Below are 16,780 nucleotides of genomic sequence, written 5' to 3' on the forward strand. Positions count from 1 at the left end.
AAATATTCTAAAAGCTTTGTAAAACAAAGCAACATTCATAAACTAAAGCTGACACTAATCTAAAAGCTTGATAAATACTGATATGAAAATCCACTAAAACCGATTCTACGGAAAACAAAGTTCTAAAGACTAAAAAGAAAAGATAATCTGACCTCCCCCAATATTTGCCTACTAATGGGGTTTAAATACTACAAAACCCACCAATAGTCAAATGCACGAAACCGACTTAACAGCTAACAAACCCCAAAAATTTCAGATATGCCCGATTGGGCCCGTTATTCCATTTTGCCTAGTATCTCTTAATTAGGCTGGAGCTGCTTGCTTCTTTGATTTCAGCAAATCTGGGCCATTGATTCACCGAATCAAATTCCTTTAACTCGGACTTGGGCTTGAAATACTCGGTCATAAAATACGATCCGACTCTAATATTTTCGTAGTGGCTCAATAATCTCGAGTATCATCATAAATCTGTAAATTCCTACAAAATAATATCAACTCTATAGAAACACTAGAAAATGTATATTAGTAATAAAAATAGCTCCGCATAGCTCAAATAAGCAAAAATATGACTATGGGACGGGGAATAAAAATACATATAAAATAGACTCATCAACCATATTCATGATCACATAGATCGCTAACTCTATAATGGTCCTAAACCATGACTAGATATTCGGGGATGAAGGTACAAATCCAACCTACACTACTACAAAATTGGCCAAAGAGACTCTAGCTCACAGATCTCTTTGGCCTAAGAGACCATTTTATCAAAAGTGGTCTCTTGTTTTAAAAAGAAAGACCGCTTATTTCAAATAGATGGTCTCAGTTTTTAAAAAATCTGAGAACACCTATTTCAAATAAATGGTCTCAGTTTTTCAAAATTTGAGACCACCTATTTCAAATAGATGGTCTCAGTTTTTCAATAACTAAGACCACCTACACTACTACAAAATAAGCAATAGAGAACGCCTGAAATAAGTAATATAGAACGCCTTAGAGGCGTACTTTAAGTGGGGTGCCTTATAAAGTATACGAGACGCCTATTTGAGGCGTTCTATATCCTATACAATACAAGACGCCTATCATGGATGGGCGCTTCTTATTCTATGTACAAAATATATAAAACTCAAAGAAAAAAGAACAGTCATCTTAGAAAAGGCGTGCTCTATTTAGTATATAAAGAGAATACCTATCTTAAATGACAGTTTTCTTTTCCATATTTTTGTTTTTTAAAAAAATATTATTATTATTATTATTATAGTAATAAATAAATAAATAAAAGATAAATATGATACGTAGTACTTCATTTCCATTTGATTTTATCTAACTTTAAGATCAAATTCAAAGACAAACAAGCTTACATTAACTCCTTTTAAAATTTGTTACAGTAATAAAACTTGAACATAAATATAAGATGTCTTCCATTATTAAATGGAATGAACACAGGGCTTCTATCACTGCCAAACAGTAGCGCAATCAACCACATACTTTTGATGAAAATCTTGGACTCTAACTCTAAGATGATTTCCTTGTACCCATATACCTTCTAGCCAACCTCAAAACAAACAGTAAAGCCTTTTCTTCAGCTATCTCAAGCGTCCAATAAGACCGAGATCTTCTCTAAGGTTGCAATAAGTAGACCAATCCACTCTTCATCTGCGAGCGAGGCCTCATCATTAATTTTAACTTTGTCAGCAGGAGGTGCACACAATTTATTTGGGCATGTAGGAGGACAAAGACCAACTGCATTATGAATTCAGGTGGGACACTTTCCTGTTCTTCATAAAAACTAATATGTGGTCAAATAAACAATTCATAAAAAATAAAAAGGATTCATGAGTTTGAGAAGAAACATTAAATCTAGCTTAATTAATTTTAAAGTAACTCATAGTAAGACAAAAAGTTTTGTTAATTTGTTAAGTATTACTACTATATAGTCATTTGCATTACAATAGCAATCCAAACAGATATAATAATGCTCAAATAATCCCTCTAGTAAAGATTTACTTTATGTTGCATATATAAGGTACCTTGAAAAAAACTCAAGGTTATATAAGGTACCAAACTAAGAAAATTCATAAGCCATAGTTCATTATAAAATCTGAGTTACACCTGAAGGTACCTAAATAAAGATATTTCAAAACTAGCTTTTATGAGGAGAAAGGAAATGAAAATAATAGATAGAAGTCCAATGCAATGCATTACAAAAGCCAGCAGGATACCAAAGAAAATGCTTTGTGTTAGCAACAGAAACAAATTGAACAAAATATAACATTTGAAAAGAGATTAGATAAAAAAAAACTCACACAACCAAATCCAAGAAAAGAGTATCCCAATGTCAACCAGATCAAAATTTGCAGTCGGTTCTTAAAGAGAGGCATTCACCTTATGTTTTGTGCAAGCTGGTTTGTCAATCTAGATAGAATAATGGTTTTGATTCAACAAACTTCAACTTCTTAATCTTGCGGCTGGTGCAAGCATAATGGAATATTTGTCTAATATAGATCACATGTCTGATGAGCAATAACTTATACTACAATCACCTTTCCAACATGAATTGTAGTTTAAACTAGCAAAGACTGTAAGTTCAGTCAGAATATCAAGCCTATTAATGATGTCGACACTTGAATTCAGATAGAGAAAACTATTGTAGTAAACATTATTTCCTCCCAGTTCTTTTCAACCCAAAATAAAACCTATCTTTGCTAATAATCAACAATAGACAGATACACAACTACAACATTACTAGTATTTTCCTGCTCCGCGGTGGGGTAGTTAGCTTATAGTTCTATTAAAATTAACAAAAACACAACCCAAAACAATCAACTAAATTCAAATTCAATTACAAAACTAATCAATCAAATTCAAGGACCTGACTTGGATTCATGCCACGCACACTTAAATCATGGTGATGCAATTAGCTACCAATTTTAAATTTTGCACATAAATCAACTAAATGAGCTACTGATTTCAAATTTGCATAAATAAATCATTGTTGTAACTGAATATGATCATCAAGTTAATGTGATTACCCAACTCATGTGGTCGATGTGGAACTTTTCCATAAAAATGAACATTAAGGCATCGATTAGTGACTCTTGATCCCACACCATCAGCTCCGACGAACATCGCATCGTAGGTGTGGTTCACCACTGTATATTCATAAAATGAATTGTTAACATTTGATTAATTTAAAAAAAAAATTTGATATCAATCATAAAATTAGAAACTGTAACCTAGAAATGCAGATTACAAAGAGATAAGATAAGATTTTCAGGTTTTGTTCAATAGATGAAAGACCTCTCGTAACTCGAAAGTGATCGAGTTCAACTATGAACTTCAGCAGCAAAGTGGATTCCATCGTTGTCTATAATTTCAGAGAGGTAAACGGCCCCGATGTTGCAGGAACCGAGGCCAGAGAGGAAGCGGTCGGAGAAGGAGAGAGAAGACAGGGAATTTATGGCGGACTAGCGAGGGTCAGAGGAGAGAGAGGGAGGGGTTGTGGTGGTGGGATGAGGAGGCGGTTGTCCAAGTTGTGGTGGTGGTTTCGGAGGAGGAGGAAGAGGTGCTGCGTGGTGCGGTGGTGATGGTGGAGTTGAAGCTCTTTGACTGGAGATCGTTGATGAGTTCGTCGACTGGTGGAGGTTGATTGGGGTTTTGGGTTGGGTAAGGGTTGATCCATGGAGGAGGAGAGAGAGAGGAGAGAGAATGAGAGTGAGGGAGAAGAGGAGACCTGGAATGAAACGGCGGTGATGAAGAGTTAGGTAAAAAAAAAAAAAAAAAAAAAACAGAAAACAGGAGAGATGAAAATTGGAAGTTGTGATTATTGTGTGAGTTAGTTTTATTTATTTATTTATTTATTATAATGTTAAACTCAAATAGAACAGTTAACTATGAAAGGCGTTTTATATTAGTAAGTCACATTTTTATTAAAATAAATAACAAAATCAGATAGAGCGTTTAACTAGAGTAGGTGTTCTATATGATTTAACATATAGGACGTTCATCTATCCTAAGCGTTTTATATAATTCTAGAAAACGCCTATTCAACTTGACAGGTTTGTATTAAGTGTTACTTTTTCCACTTTTTGTGGTAGTGCTATTTTAAATACATGATCTCTTTCTTTATTTTTTTAATTAAAAAAAAAATTTATTCGTATTTAAATATATATAATATCAATCAAACAAAAATACATATTCATTAATACTAATAACTATACATGTAGTTTGCACTTACAAAAAATATACAAAACCAATACTAGAAAATTCATTAATACTACAATCAATATTTATTCAAAAATTATACAAAACTCATACTAACAAAACTCATTAATGCTACGCATATCTTGTGCCACTAACCGAACAATTCAACAAACAAAATCATTAATCTTCTTCAATGCACTTTGTTTCCTGAAAATTTTCCAAGAAATCCAAAATTAGAACACAATTATAATAAAAAAAATATATATTAAACAAAGTTTAAAAATTATCAACTAAATTTAAAACAGAAATTAAAAAATTAATTTAAAACAAAAATTAATTCAGCAACTCACTCCCTACTACCCCACCCACGACCCCTCAACATCACCAACCACCCACAACCCACCACCGCAGTAACACACGCATACAACAGCTGCTGCTTCCACTCCCCGGTTCCCCGCACAAACAACAGAACAACATACAACCCACTTTTTCCCTTCCTTCTCGCGCTCACTCCCACCAATTCGCCATTCTCCCTCACCTATTAGAGCACAACACCAACTACAACAATTCATCACCCGCAATCGACAATTCTATCGGCCAAATGAAGGTGATAATTGCAGAATTAGGTCTTAAAAACCCTAGAATACCATGCTAAAGGAGAAAGAAAAGGAAAGAGGATAACGAATTTGAGGCCGGTGGTGGTTGTGGTTACGGCTGCGGTAGTGCGTCGTCACCCTCCCAACCACAGCCCCAACCCACACTCACGCAGTCACGCCCGCGCCCACGAAGCAACACCGAAACACGATCTACACCCACCCGCAAATTCTAATTCACCTAAAAATAAGGCAAAAAAAAACCTAACTAAAACCCAAAAAGACCAAGAAATCAGAAATCAAACCACTGTTGGCAAACCCAAAACTATCCTAATCAAAGTGATTCCATGTCAATCGAATTCCGAAAATCGAAAACAAATATACCCACAATTCTAAACAATCAGATTCCAATTCCAATCAATGCAAATCTATGCACAACGAAATCGAAATCGAAACTCTAACCAAAATTTTACAAAGTAACAACAAAAAAGGGGAGAGAAAAACCTGGTTAGGAGCATCATTGCCATCTGAGATCTAGAGGAGGGCCGGGCTGCGGTGGGTGAGGGTATGGCGGGGCGAAGCTGCACTCATCTTTAAGGAGAATGGAAATTAGAGGAGAATGGAGAAGGATATAGGCAGAAGAATCAAGATGCCTTAAAAAAAAAAAAAAAAAAAAAAGGCAGAATAATCGAGATGTTGAAATTAAAAAAAAAAAAAAAAAAAAAAAAAAAAATAGAGAGACCATTTATTTTAGGGAAGTGGTCTCTCATTTTTTTTATTTAAATAAAAAAAAAAGGAGAGACCTATTATTTCTAATAAATGGTTTCTAGTATATTTTCAGCTTCCTAAGATACTACCTAAAAGACCATTTATTTGAAATATTGGGTCTCTTGAAACATAGTGACCATATATTTAATTAAATGGTCTCTTATTTGATGTCTCTTTGAACATTTTTGTAGTAGTGCTAAAAGAGATTGAACCTGCCCTAAATATGCCTCTACTTTGTTCTTCTCATATTCATGTGCGCTTTCCGATCAACATACAATCAATATATTAATCCTAAACCTGTTTAATCTACGTTGGTTGATTATTAATGTACAAATAAATCTATTATTGGTGATCACTTGAATTAAAATTATATTAGCCTAATTCAAATTATTAATTATCTTATTAAGTGTAACTTCAAGTACAAATTCCCTTTAAACCTGCAAGAGAGGGCGTGATCAAGCAATAAGAATAATATCAAGAATAATCAAGCAACATAATAATATTGACACAACAATCATCATCATCATAATAATATTCTCAAAGCATAATAATATTATCAAGATCCTAGACATGATACTAACAAAATTAATAACAAATCCTAGCATGTCACTAAACAATAAAAATCAAAGCTTTATTCCTAACATGATACTAGAAAGCAATAAATACATCTTGACATGATAGTAGGAATTAATAAAATATTCTAAACAAGATTTTTATATCAAAAGAATTAATTAAGTAATCAAATTACTTACTTTGATGCCTCATACCGCTTTCTATCAAAACAAAACACACGTTAGTAACTTCAATTAAATATTAAATTAAACAATCAATATGAATTGAAATTAGATTTGAGACCAAACCCTCAGAACTATCAACCTTTCACGTCGAGGTCTAAGGCAACTTTGAGCTTGATTAAGGGTGTCTAAGACTCGTGATGGACGTATGGTGTATTTTAAAAAGGCTTAGCTTAGAGAGAGAAGAGAGATGATGATTCTGGGAGATTGTTGGTGATTGAAAACGGGGGAAATCGACCCTATTTATAGAGAAAAATTGACCGTAAACGATAAGAAAAGAGTCAGAATCTGACTCGGAGTAAAACCAGCTCCATCGCGACGATATAAGGTTATCGTGACGTGATAGCGCTATCGCACAGCGACAGGCCTATCGTGGCACGATGGACCTATGGTGGCGCAATAGAAGCTGCATGATAAAATACCGTACGGAGTCCTTCTAATTGAATTGGGTTACTTAGCGTCCGTACTTATCTTTTATTAATCTTGATTTAATCTTTTTAATACACTTGTTTTATTCCAAATAAAATTATTTATCTTTTCAAAATCAATAATAATCATAATCATTAATCCTAATCCCTTTAGAATTCAAAATAACCTTCTAGATAATTCTAGAAGATTAGAATAAATCCTAATGACTGTAGGAATACAATTATAATTAATGGAATCTCCACATGATCATTGGGCCACCCATAAAACTCATTTTAAGTCCAGTTTAGTATTTTGGCCATAACTTTCTCCTTATACCTCGGAATCGGACTTATAATATATCGTTGGAAAGCTCTTTTCAAGCCCATCCAACTACACATTTATTGGACCTATATCGTAAACCAAACTAAACTGGATTGGACATTTTTCATTAATAGGATACGAAATGAATTTTCGAAATAAGAAATGAATTACTTTTAATTAAAATCAATTTAGAAAAAAGGGAATTCACGAGAATCTTCAGCATTTCACCTCGTTCGATATTCAACGACGTGAAAAGTACTCATCACTGGGTTTTGTTTTTGGAGAGACACAATCAAGTGTCTACAGGTATCAATGTGAAACTATTAAATCTAAATTTTAGGATGCTTCAAGATAAATCAAAGATACAAGATCTTTTTAGTCCAGCCTCTCCCTTGACTCTTCTATTTATTCATAAATGATAAATCATGTATCACTATGCCCAAATAAATGGTTTCATCATTGATCTAATCGGGTCACTTTTAGATCCCATCTTGAATATCATTGGATAAAGTGGAGTACTGTGATCTTTGGGCAGTAGAGATCATGTTATATTTTTGTCAATTTAAAGTACCTTTGTGGCTGTACTGGTGTCACGATATTTGAACTATAATTTCCCGTACTGTGAACAGGCTCCAAAAAGAGCAGAGCTCTGAAGATGAAGAAACTTCCAAAACTAGTGTCGCAAAGTCTCTGTCATTTAAGTGGACAATTGTGAATTTAGAGCTACTCTTGAAGATATGGTGAGATCATAAGATGTTTACACAAGTCTGCTTTTAGTAAATAAGAAGTTGTCAACAATCTAATACAAGTGGTTTTACCTTGCAGGTGAATTCGAGCTCAAAATTTATAGTTGGCGGCAAGTATGTAAGGTTGGCGGTTAATAGTTGATGTATAAACCAGAGGATACAACAGAAATTCACAAAGCAACCTTATGTGCATGCGTGAGATGAGTATTCTTTCCTCTAGAATGAGAATTTTATATAAAAAAAAAGCATTTTCTAAATAATTTTGTACTATAATTGAAATTTTGTATTGATGATTACAACGAACATTGAAAAGTAATTGAAGATGAAATTCAACATTTAGTGTTAAGATCATGTTATCTGTTTGTCACGTTAATGAACCTTTGTTGCTATACTTGTATGTTTCCTATGTACGAGGAACAGTGGAATTTTGCTTATTGTAAACACCCAAATGTGTCTCCCCAAAACCAAACCCAGTGATGAACACCTTTTGCGTCGAATGATAATCGAACGAGGTGAAAATGTGAAAGCTCAGGTGTTGCGGTTAGTTTTAAAAATTCTTTCTTTCTGTTTTCGAAAACAACTCTATTTTATGAAAACAGCCAATCCAGTTTAGTTTGGTCCACGACAAGGGTCCAATACTAGTCTAGTTGGATGGGACTTGCCAAGAGCTTTCCAACGATATATTATAAGCCCAATTCCAATGAATAATGAGGAAGTTATGGCCAAAATACTAAACTGGGCCCGGTTTGATCTTTACATGCGACCCAATGATGTAGGGGAGGGCCCAATATTAATTACTATTCCTAAAGTTATTAGAATTGATTATAGTCTTCTAGAATTCTTTAGAAGGTTCTCTTTAATCCTAACAGAATTAGAATTAATAATTAGATTTTGATAAAGTTTTATTTGGAATAAAATATTATTTTATGAAAAATACGATTTCGGTTTTCATACGAACTTTATAAATCGATTTTGATTCATATGTGGACTCCGTGTTTGAAAGCGCGTAGCAATCCAGGCTGTCGCCAGACGACAAGCCTGGCGACAAGCCTTGTCGCCACGCGACATACCTTGTCGCCTGGCGACAAGGTCGGTTTTGCGGCGACAGCGTGGAGTTTTATTCCTTATCAAATTCTACCTATTTCCGGACAGTTTTCTTATAAATAGGGTCATGAACCTCCGTTTTCAATCATCAACAATTCACAATCATCATCTCTCTCTAAAGCTAAAAGCTTTCTCTCTCTATTCTTTTTCTAAACCTTCCATCTTACAAAATTTCGCATTCACGAGATCTAGAAACACCTAGCCGAGTTCGAAGTTGCCTTCGCCCTAGACGTGAAAGAAAGAGGCACGAGGCATCAAAGTATGTAATCTTGTTGCTCTATTCTTGTAGAAAGCATGTTTAAAATTGTTTAATTCCTAGTATCATGTTAGGATGTCTTTATTGCTTTCTAGTATCATGTTTAGGGTGCCTTTTGCTCTTTTCTAATATCATGTTAGTATCATGTTAGGGTTAAAGCTTTGATCTTTTATGTTTAGTGACATGCTAGGATTTGTTATTAATCTTGTTAGTATCATGCCTAGGATCTTGCTTTTATTATGCTTTAACATGATTATAATTATGATTTATGATTATTATGTTTCTTGATATATTTTATATATTATTTATCGTTATTGCTTGATCACGCCTTTTATGCATGTTTAAAGGGAATTTGTACTTGTAATCACGCTTAATAAGATAATTAATAATCTTGTTTAGGGCTAATGTGATTATAATTCAAGTGATCGCCAATACTAGATTTATTTGTGCATTAAATTCAACCAACATAGATAAACAGGTTTAGGGTTAACCTATTGTTTGCATGCTAGTTAGAAAGCGCACATGAATACGAGAAGAATAAAGTAGAGGCCTATTATTAGGGCAAGTTTAATCTCTTTTAGGTTGGATTTGTACCTTCATCCCCGAACCCTATTTGGTTCAAGACCTTTTGGAGTTGACGATCTCATGGATCGTTAAGGGGTGTAATCTTCACCTTGTGAACGGTTTACAAGTTTCTAAATCTAGCTTCCTTCCCTTTGGACGCCACCATGCTTAAGTGTATGATCAAAGTGGGGTTCAAGCTTGGGGTAATGCTTGAAATATTCCCTACAGTTTTTGGCGACTCCACTGGGGACGATTTCTATTTTAATTCCTGAAATTTATTTCGGCAATGATTTAGAATGAGTGGATGAGACTCGAAAAGTGCTAAGTATTTCATGTGCGTAATTTTGATTAGCATTATTGTCATATGCATAAAAAAGGTCCTCATTGGATAGACCATCTGAAATGAGTAAAAAAACATAGGATTTTTACACGTAGGAAATTTGAGAAATATCTTTCACAACTAGAATCGAAATAATACTGCGAAATCTGGAAAATTCTAAGAACGTAGATACCTGCTGAGGCATGTTGGAACTAGCACCTAGAAAACAGGGCTTGTCGCCTGTAAAGTGCTTCTGTCGCCTTGCGACAGGGGTACTTTTGCGGCGACAGTCCCTGTAGTCTGGCGCCAAGTTCTTCCAATACCGAGCCATAACTCTGCCTTCTTGTTTTGACCATTTCTAGCACTGTTGGCTCGATTCTACTTCCTGATTGAGTTTTTCTCACTTTTCTGAAACCTATATGTGTTCTACATATGGACATAACCCTCTGGGGGTTCACGCTCCATCTACCCAATCGAACGCTCCTGGCAACGACGGTTACATCCGAGTTTGTGAATCCACCAAACCGTGGAAGCAAGTTTTTAACTTGCGGGGTCCCATCCACTCGCGCCAACCCTTCCAAAGGTAAGGCTTCCGCGCAGTGCATCCGGACTCATAACCATGGACCCTCTTTGACTAACCCATATCCTGAACTTTAGAGAACTAGAGCCATGGTTAGGTTGCAAACTCATTGCATCATGTTATGACTACTTGACTATTTGTGCATTCTTTGCGTGTGCATACCTTATATGTGCTAACCATTTGTTTGACTTGTGTTTGAGTCTAAATAAACCAATTAATGACTAAAAAGGACTTTGTCTAATTAATTAATTAATTAATTTGACTAATTAAAAGACTAATAAAGTAATTAATCTGACTTAGTACGACTTTAGGCATGTCCCCTTAAAGTAAAATTACTGGAAACAGTCCCAAATTAATGTTCTAGCAATGGCGCAGGAGGTTAGGGCTGTGGCGCCGAAGTTTACTGCTTGTCGCCTGGCGACAAGCTTTAAACTGTGGCGACAGTTCTGTTGTTCCAGCGACAGTCCAGATTCTTACTCGAGTCATCACGACGAGTCTAATTAACCAGTCTGCTAATCAGTTTAACCAATTTGTTAATGGCTTTAGCCATGTTTAAGTCTTTAATTGAGTTTAGGCACTTAGTCCCATGGTCATACATAAGAGTCAAAACATGTCACTTGCACTCACTTATAAAGCACACACTTAACTTGTATGTCACACCTTGACCATGTCTAGAGAATCTTGAATGCGTGTTTTTCGTCATTTTCTTTTTGGGGGGTAAGTCGGATATTAATCCTCCAATTAAACCACTTGTTTGAACCCATTTCCAAAAATATGCACCCTATTTTTGCTTTTTTTTAAAACCATAAAATCAAAGTCAATTTGAGTCAAGTCATTAAAACAAATATGGTTTACTCTACAGCGCGTGGTTAAGAAAGGAAGGGCGTTTAATCAAAGACAACACTTTCGTTCAAGTCTCACTTTTTGATAAGCCCATCGGTTGAAAAAGGAAAGCTAAGAAGACAATGGCAAGTCAGGAAGAAGTCAACGAGCTCAAGGGGCAAGTGGCTAACATGGCTGAAATGTTGAAGAATCTGACTCTTCAAATCAATGACCCTGCGAGACAACAGCAAATGGAGCTCATCTAGGAAAGTTTGAGCAGACTATCCAATGACTATAGATTGCAAGGCATTAGCTCACAAGGGGTCTCGGTGGACTAGGATCTTCTTCCGCAGAAGTTTAATGCCAACGACATCCCGAAATTCAAAGCAATGGATAACCCTTACTTTCATAGAGCTTTCGAAACTATAATGAATATTAAGGGAATAGACAAAAAAGCTTTTCATTTTGTGTTTTCTCTATCTTTAGAAACCGTTTGTCAGCAATGGTACTTTTCTCTTGATAAAGAGAAAACCTCTAGTTGGGAGTCTATTGTACACGCTTTCATTGATAGATATAAATGCAATATTCAAGTTGAAACTGATCATAGGGAACTTGAAATACTTAAGCAGAAAGAGAATGAAGGCTTTACTTCCTTTTTTAATAAATGGAGGGAAACCTCTGCAAAGATGGTTGAGGTGCCTAGTGAGAAAGAATCTGTGAGGATGTTCATCAAGAATCTCCAAGAAAAATATTCTAAGCATCTCAAATACCAAAATAACTTGCACACTTTCAAGGCCGTCTATGACATTGGTATCAATATTAAAGACGACCTAGCTAAACAAAAAGCTGCTAACAATAGTAACTCCAATAGTGGCTGGAAAGGCAAGAAGAACGACAATCCTTCTTCTTCCAAAACCACCCACTCGAACAATGTTAGCACCTTTAATTTGAGTGAAGTCCTCGCTATGAATAATCAAGGACAAAAGAAACCATTTAGGAGGAACTTTACTCCTATTGGTATGAGTTATGACACCGCATTCGATCGCTTACATGCAAAAGGTTTTATAACTCCCATAGGACCGTTTGGGGACCCACCTGTCGAGAAGAGAATGGCTAGCTGGAACCCCAATGCACATTGCAAGTATCATCAGGGTAGGGGCCATCTCACAGAAAATTGTTGGAAGCTAAAGGAAGCAATCCAAGATTTAATTGATAACAACAAACTTCCATTTCCCCCTGCAAGCAAAAAGCCAAGTATCAATAATGCACCACTGTCGGATTCCTTAGCTATTTTCGATGAGGAAAATCAGGTTGACACCTCGAACCTCATTAAACCTGTCAAAGCTATTGAAGAAGAGGAGGAAATCTTCGAGGATGCCGAGTATCATTTTCCTTGTGAACAAGAACCTGCGACTAAACAAGAAGTGTGTATTCTCATTCAGGTTGTATTGGAAGCAAGAGAATTATTACGCGAGGCCATGGAGGTGGTAAAGGAACGGAACGAACTACTCAAAAATAGACCTCTACCTAAAGAAAAGAAATCGTTCTCCCTCCAAGTAATTGACACACCCAAAAGGAGCAATAGGCCATACACTCCAATTGGGACTTCTTATGCAAATATGTTCAAAATGCTCTTCGAGAATGGTAAAATTCAACCTCTCGAACTGAGACCATTTGAATCACTAAAAAGGACAGATAGGTACTACTGTCCATATCATCAATCAGGAGGACATACTATAGAACATTGTTTCAAGTTCAAAGACTTGGTCCAAAGATTGATTGATAACAAGAAGCTAGTTCAAATCCCACAAGAACGAGATGCTACCATTAATGAGGTTTGGGATAGTGATGACGAGGATGTCTACCTCAAGGACGTCGAAGAAACTCCACTTTCGACAATATATCCAGTAGGTGACATTTGGGATGAATAGGATTCACCTATAGATGTCCTCACAAGGTCCGGGAGAATGCAACCTCCCATTACTACACAACCTATTCCCACTACTCAGCAAGTTCCCATACCAATCATAGAAGACAACGATGTTGTCAAACAATTAAAAAAGACTAAGGTCGAGATGAACTTATGGAAACTTCTAGCTACATCTCGAGAACATAGAATTGCGGTCATGGATGCCTTGGCTAAAGTAGGGATAAAATCGGACACCACTCCTGAGGGGTTGGCTAACTTCCTCACGAGTGATCTCCCAAGTCCTACTAATTTGATCACTTTTTCCGACAAAGATCTACCACCGGAAGGTGAAAAGCACAACAAAGCTCTCAACCTCACATTAATTTGCAAGAGAATGAACGTCCCTATGACTCTTGTAGATAATGGATCGGCAATTAACGTTTGCCCAGTTAGAACTGCGAGGATGTTAGGAATAAGAGATGAAGATTTATCTCCATCAACACAAGGGATAAGTGATGTATGACATTTTTGGCACTCATTTGGTTCCTTTTTGGATGGTTTTTATTTCATTTTATCTCTCTTTTCTTTAGTTTTCCTTAGTTTTATTCTTGTTTTCTTCATTTTATGCTTTTTGTAGTTAGTTTCTCTTTTTCATGTCTTTTTCTAATTTACTTGTTATTTTTCTCTTTTACTTGCTTTTTATCTTTTGCTTGTAGGTGGTAATTGATTGTCCAAGAATTCCCGGGCTTCCTTTCTATAGTTTTCCATTGATTTTCATGCCTAAAGCTTGTGCAAGAAGTTTCAAGTCAATGAGAGGTTCAAGGAGCATGCTTCAAAGTCTTGTTTATGCCTTCCTCATGGCTCATTTTCTTCAAGAAATTCAAGGAAGTTGCTGCCTACCTTGTCCTCCATCATCATCATCTAGGATGCGTGCACCTCGTGAGCAAGGGCAAAGAAGAAAGGAGGAAGCTGCAGCTTTGTGCGGGCGCACTTGAGGAGTGTGCGGCCGCACATCTGTCGTGTGCGGCCGCACATCAGGTGTGTGCGGGCGCACATTCCTGGGTACACTCCTTCGAGCGCCCGCACTTACGAGGGTCTATTTTTGGGCGTCATTACCGACCTCTCCTTTGTATATATAGTTATTTCTACCTGTTTTTGGGAAGAGGAAGTTTTAGTTTTAGATTGAATTTGATAGTTAGTTTTTGGGAGAATTTTAGAGAGAGAAACTCAAGAACAAGAGAGAGAAACTCATGAATTTTGGTGATTGCTCAAGGATTCCTCATTGTATTTGATCTTTGGATCAAAGTTTTGTAAGGATCTTCTTCTTGATTTCAATATAAGTTTGATTTTAGTTGATTTCATTAGTTTTTCATATTGTTGATGATTGATTTGGTTATTGATTGAATTTTGATTGATTTTGATTGATTGTTGGTTTAATCTTTGAATTCAAGTATGTTGATAATGAATTTGATGAATGTAGTAGTTTTGATCTCCATTTCTATGGCTAGTGAGTAGTTTCCTAGCTAGGGAGATGGTGAAGCATGTATGAATGATGGAATAATGTAATTTGGGGATAATTGATGGAGTTGATGATATGATTAAATTTGGTTGATATTTCATGTGCATGTGTGTGATTAATTGAGGTTTGGCCATCTTTGATTAATACACTAGATTGCATTGTAAGCTTGCTATGATACGGACCATTGATTAGTGAACTTGCAATTTCACGATTGAGGTGCTTTGTGACGTTCCCTAGTTAGTGTTTAGCGTAGTTGACGCTAGTTAGACCTCTAGGTGAACCACCTTAGTATGCTCTTTTGGATACATGATGATTTTCCTTCATATCGCTTGACTTAGTCGGTTTGACCTCCCAAATTACCGTTTCCATTATGATTGCATGTGGATCCATTGCCCTAGTGTCTTAGATTGATTTAATACAAGTTTGCATACCTAGTTAGCTTTACTTCTACCTCAAACCCCTTCTTGATTCCAAAATAGCTTGATCTAGACTTCGTGCACTTGATATCCATTCCTTTGGGTCCGACCTTGACTTGCCACTACGCTAAATAGGGGTTAGTTAAGTTACAAATTTTGTTTGATAGGGTGGGGTGGTAGCCCAACGACCTACCATTCTCCGTCCCATCAAAATGGCGCCGTTGCCGGGGAATGGTGCTTGAGTGTATGTTGTTTTTGAGTCTATTTCATTTTGATAAAATACAAAAAGATTTTGTTTCTCTAGGCTACATTTGTAGCCGTGCTACTAACATTTTTGTGTGAGTTTTGCATGCATAGAACCCGTGATCGTCCCCTTGTTCCCCTTGATTCGGAAATTGAGAGGACTCTTTCAAGAAGAAGAGTGGATAATAGATCCTTGGCTTATAGCTCTTCAAGTGAAGAAGAAATTCAAGAAGAACAAGGAATGGGTGAAAATCCTAGAATAGCCTTGAAGGAGCTTGGAGTGCCCGGGGCATATAGGTTTGAGAGTGGAATAGCTCCACCTACTACCCCGGCAAATGACTTCGAAATCCGGCCGGCAATGATCACCTTGATTGAGAGAAGGCAATATAGTGGGGCTAAGAATGAGAGCCCATTGAACCATTTGAAAGAATTTGAAAAATATTGCAACACTATCAAAGTCAATGGGGTCTCTCAAGAATTCATCCGCCTCAAGTTGTTCCCTTTCTCTCTATTAGGAAGATCTTTGGAGTGGCTAGACAAGGAAGTGAAGCCCAACTCCTTGAGAACTTGGGATGATGTTACAAAGGCTTTCTTGTCCCGTTTCTATCCCCAAAAGAAGACGGCGGAGGCAAGAGCCTTGATTCAAGGGTTCAAGCAAAGGCCGAGTGAAAGCCTTTATGAAGCATGGGAGAGATTCAAAGAGTATCAAAGGGAGTGCCCTCACCACGGAATCCCCACATACCAAGTGATCCAAATCTTCTATGGCGGTTTAAGTCCCCAAGGCAAGTCATGCCTTGATGGAGGGGCCGGGGGCCCTATCATGAACAAAACCGAAGAAGAAGTTGTGGACATCATTGAGGACGTGGTGACATATTATAGGGATTGGCAAGATGGGGAGAGAGACTCTTCAAGCAAGCAATCTTCATTGTATTCGGTGGACCATCTCAATGCAATCAACAACCTTTCCTCCCAAATGACAAACTTAGGAAAGGAGGTCACCGCAATCAAAGCTAAGTTGGAGAGCACTTCTACCTCTTCTCAAGCTTCTAATCTTCCCTCCCAATTTAAGGGGAGAGGTACTCCTTCTAACTCTCAACCCCCTCCCTCTTCACATAATATGCCTTTGGGTTACTTGTTTTGTGATGCATGTGGATCGTATGATCATGACTCTAGTGTTTGTCCTAATGAATGTGTTTATGAATTTGACAACAATGA

The 16,780-nt window shown here is 36.6% G+C and overlaps 1 long non-coding RNA gene and 1 pseudogene across 2 annotated transcripts; both read right to left on the bottom strand.

The window, feature by feature from the left end:
* Positions 1–1,340: 1,340 nt before the first annotated feature.
* LOC145584969 (uncharacterized) lies at positions 1,341–5,421 on the bottom strand. Of its 2 annotated transcripts, XR_014100473.1 has the most exons (4): positions 5,301–5,421; positions 4,360–4,410; positions 3,033–3,152; positions 1,341–1,773 (listed from the first exon to the last, which is right to left on the bottom strand). It is a non-coding gene; the product is annotated as an uncharacterized LOC145584969 (long non-coding RNA). The 2 variants fall into 2 exon arrangements; XR_014100472.1 differs by lacking the exons at positions 4,360–4,410; positions 5,301–5,421 and adding an exon at positions 3,301–3,723.
* Positions 5,422–16,198: 10,777 nt separating this feature from the next.
* Positions 16,199–16,297, bottom strand: LOC145587044 (small nucleolar RNA R71; annotated as a pseudogene).
* Between the last annotated feature and the right edge of the window lie 483 nt (positions 16,298–16,780).

Source organism: Chenopodium album, chromosome 16, assembly GCF_948465745.1.
Source record: "Chenopodium album chromosome 16, dcCheAlbu1.1, whole genome shotgun sequence".
Lineage (NCBI taxonomy): Eukaryota > Viridiplantae > Streptophyta > Magnoliopsida > Caryophyllales > Amaranthaceae > Chenopodium > Chenopodium album.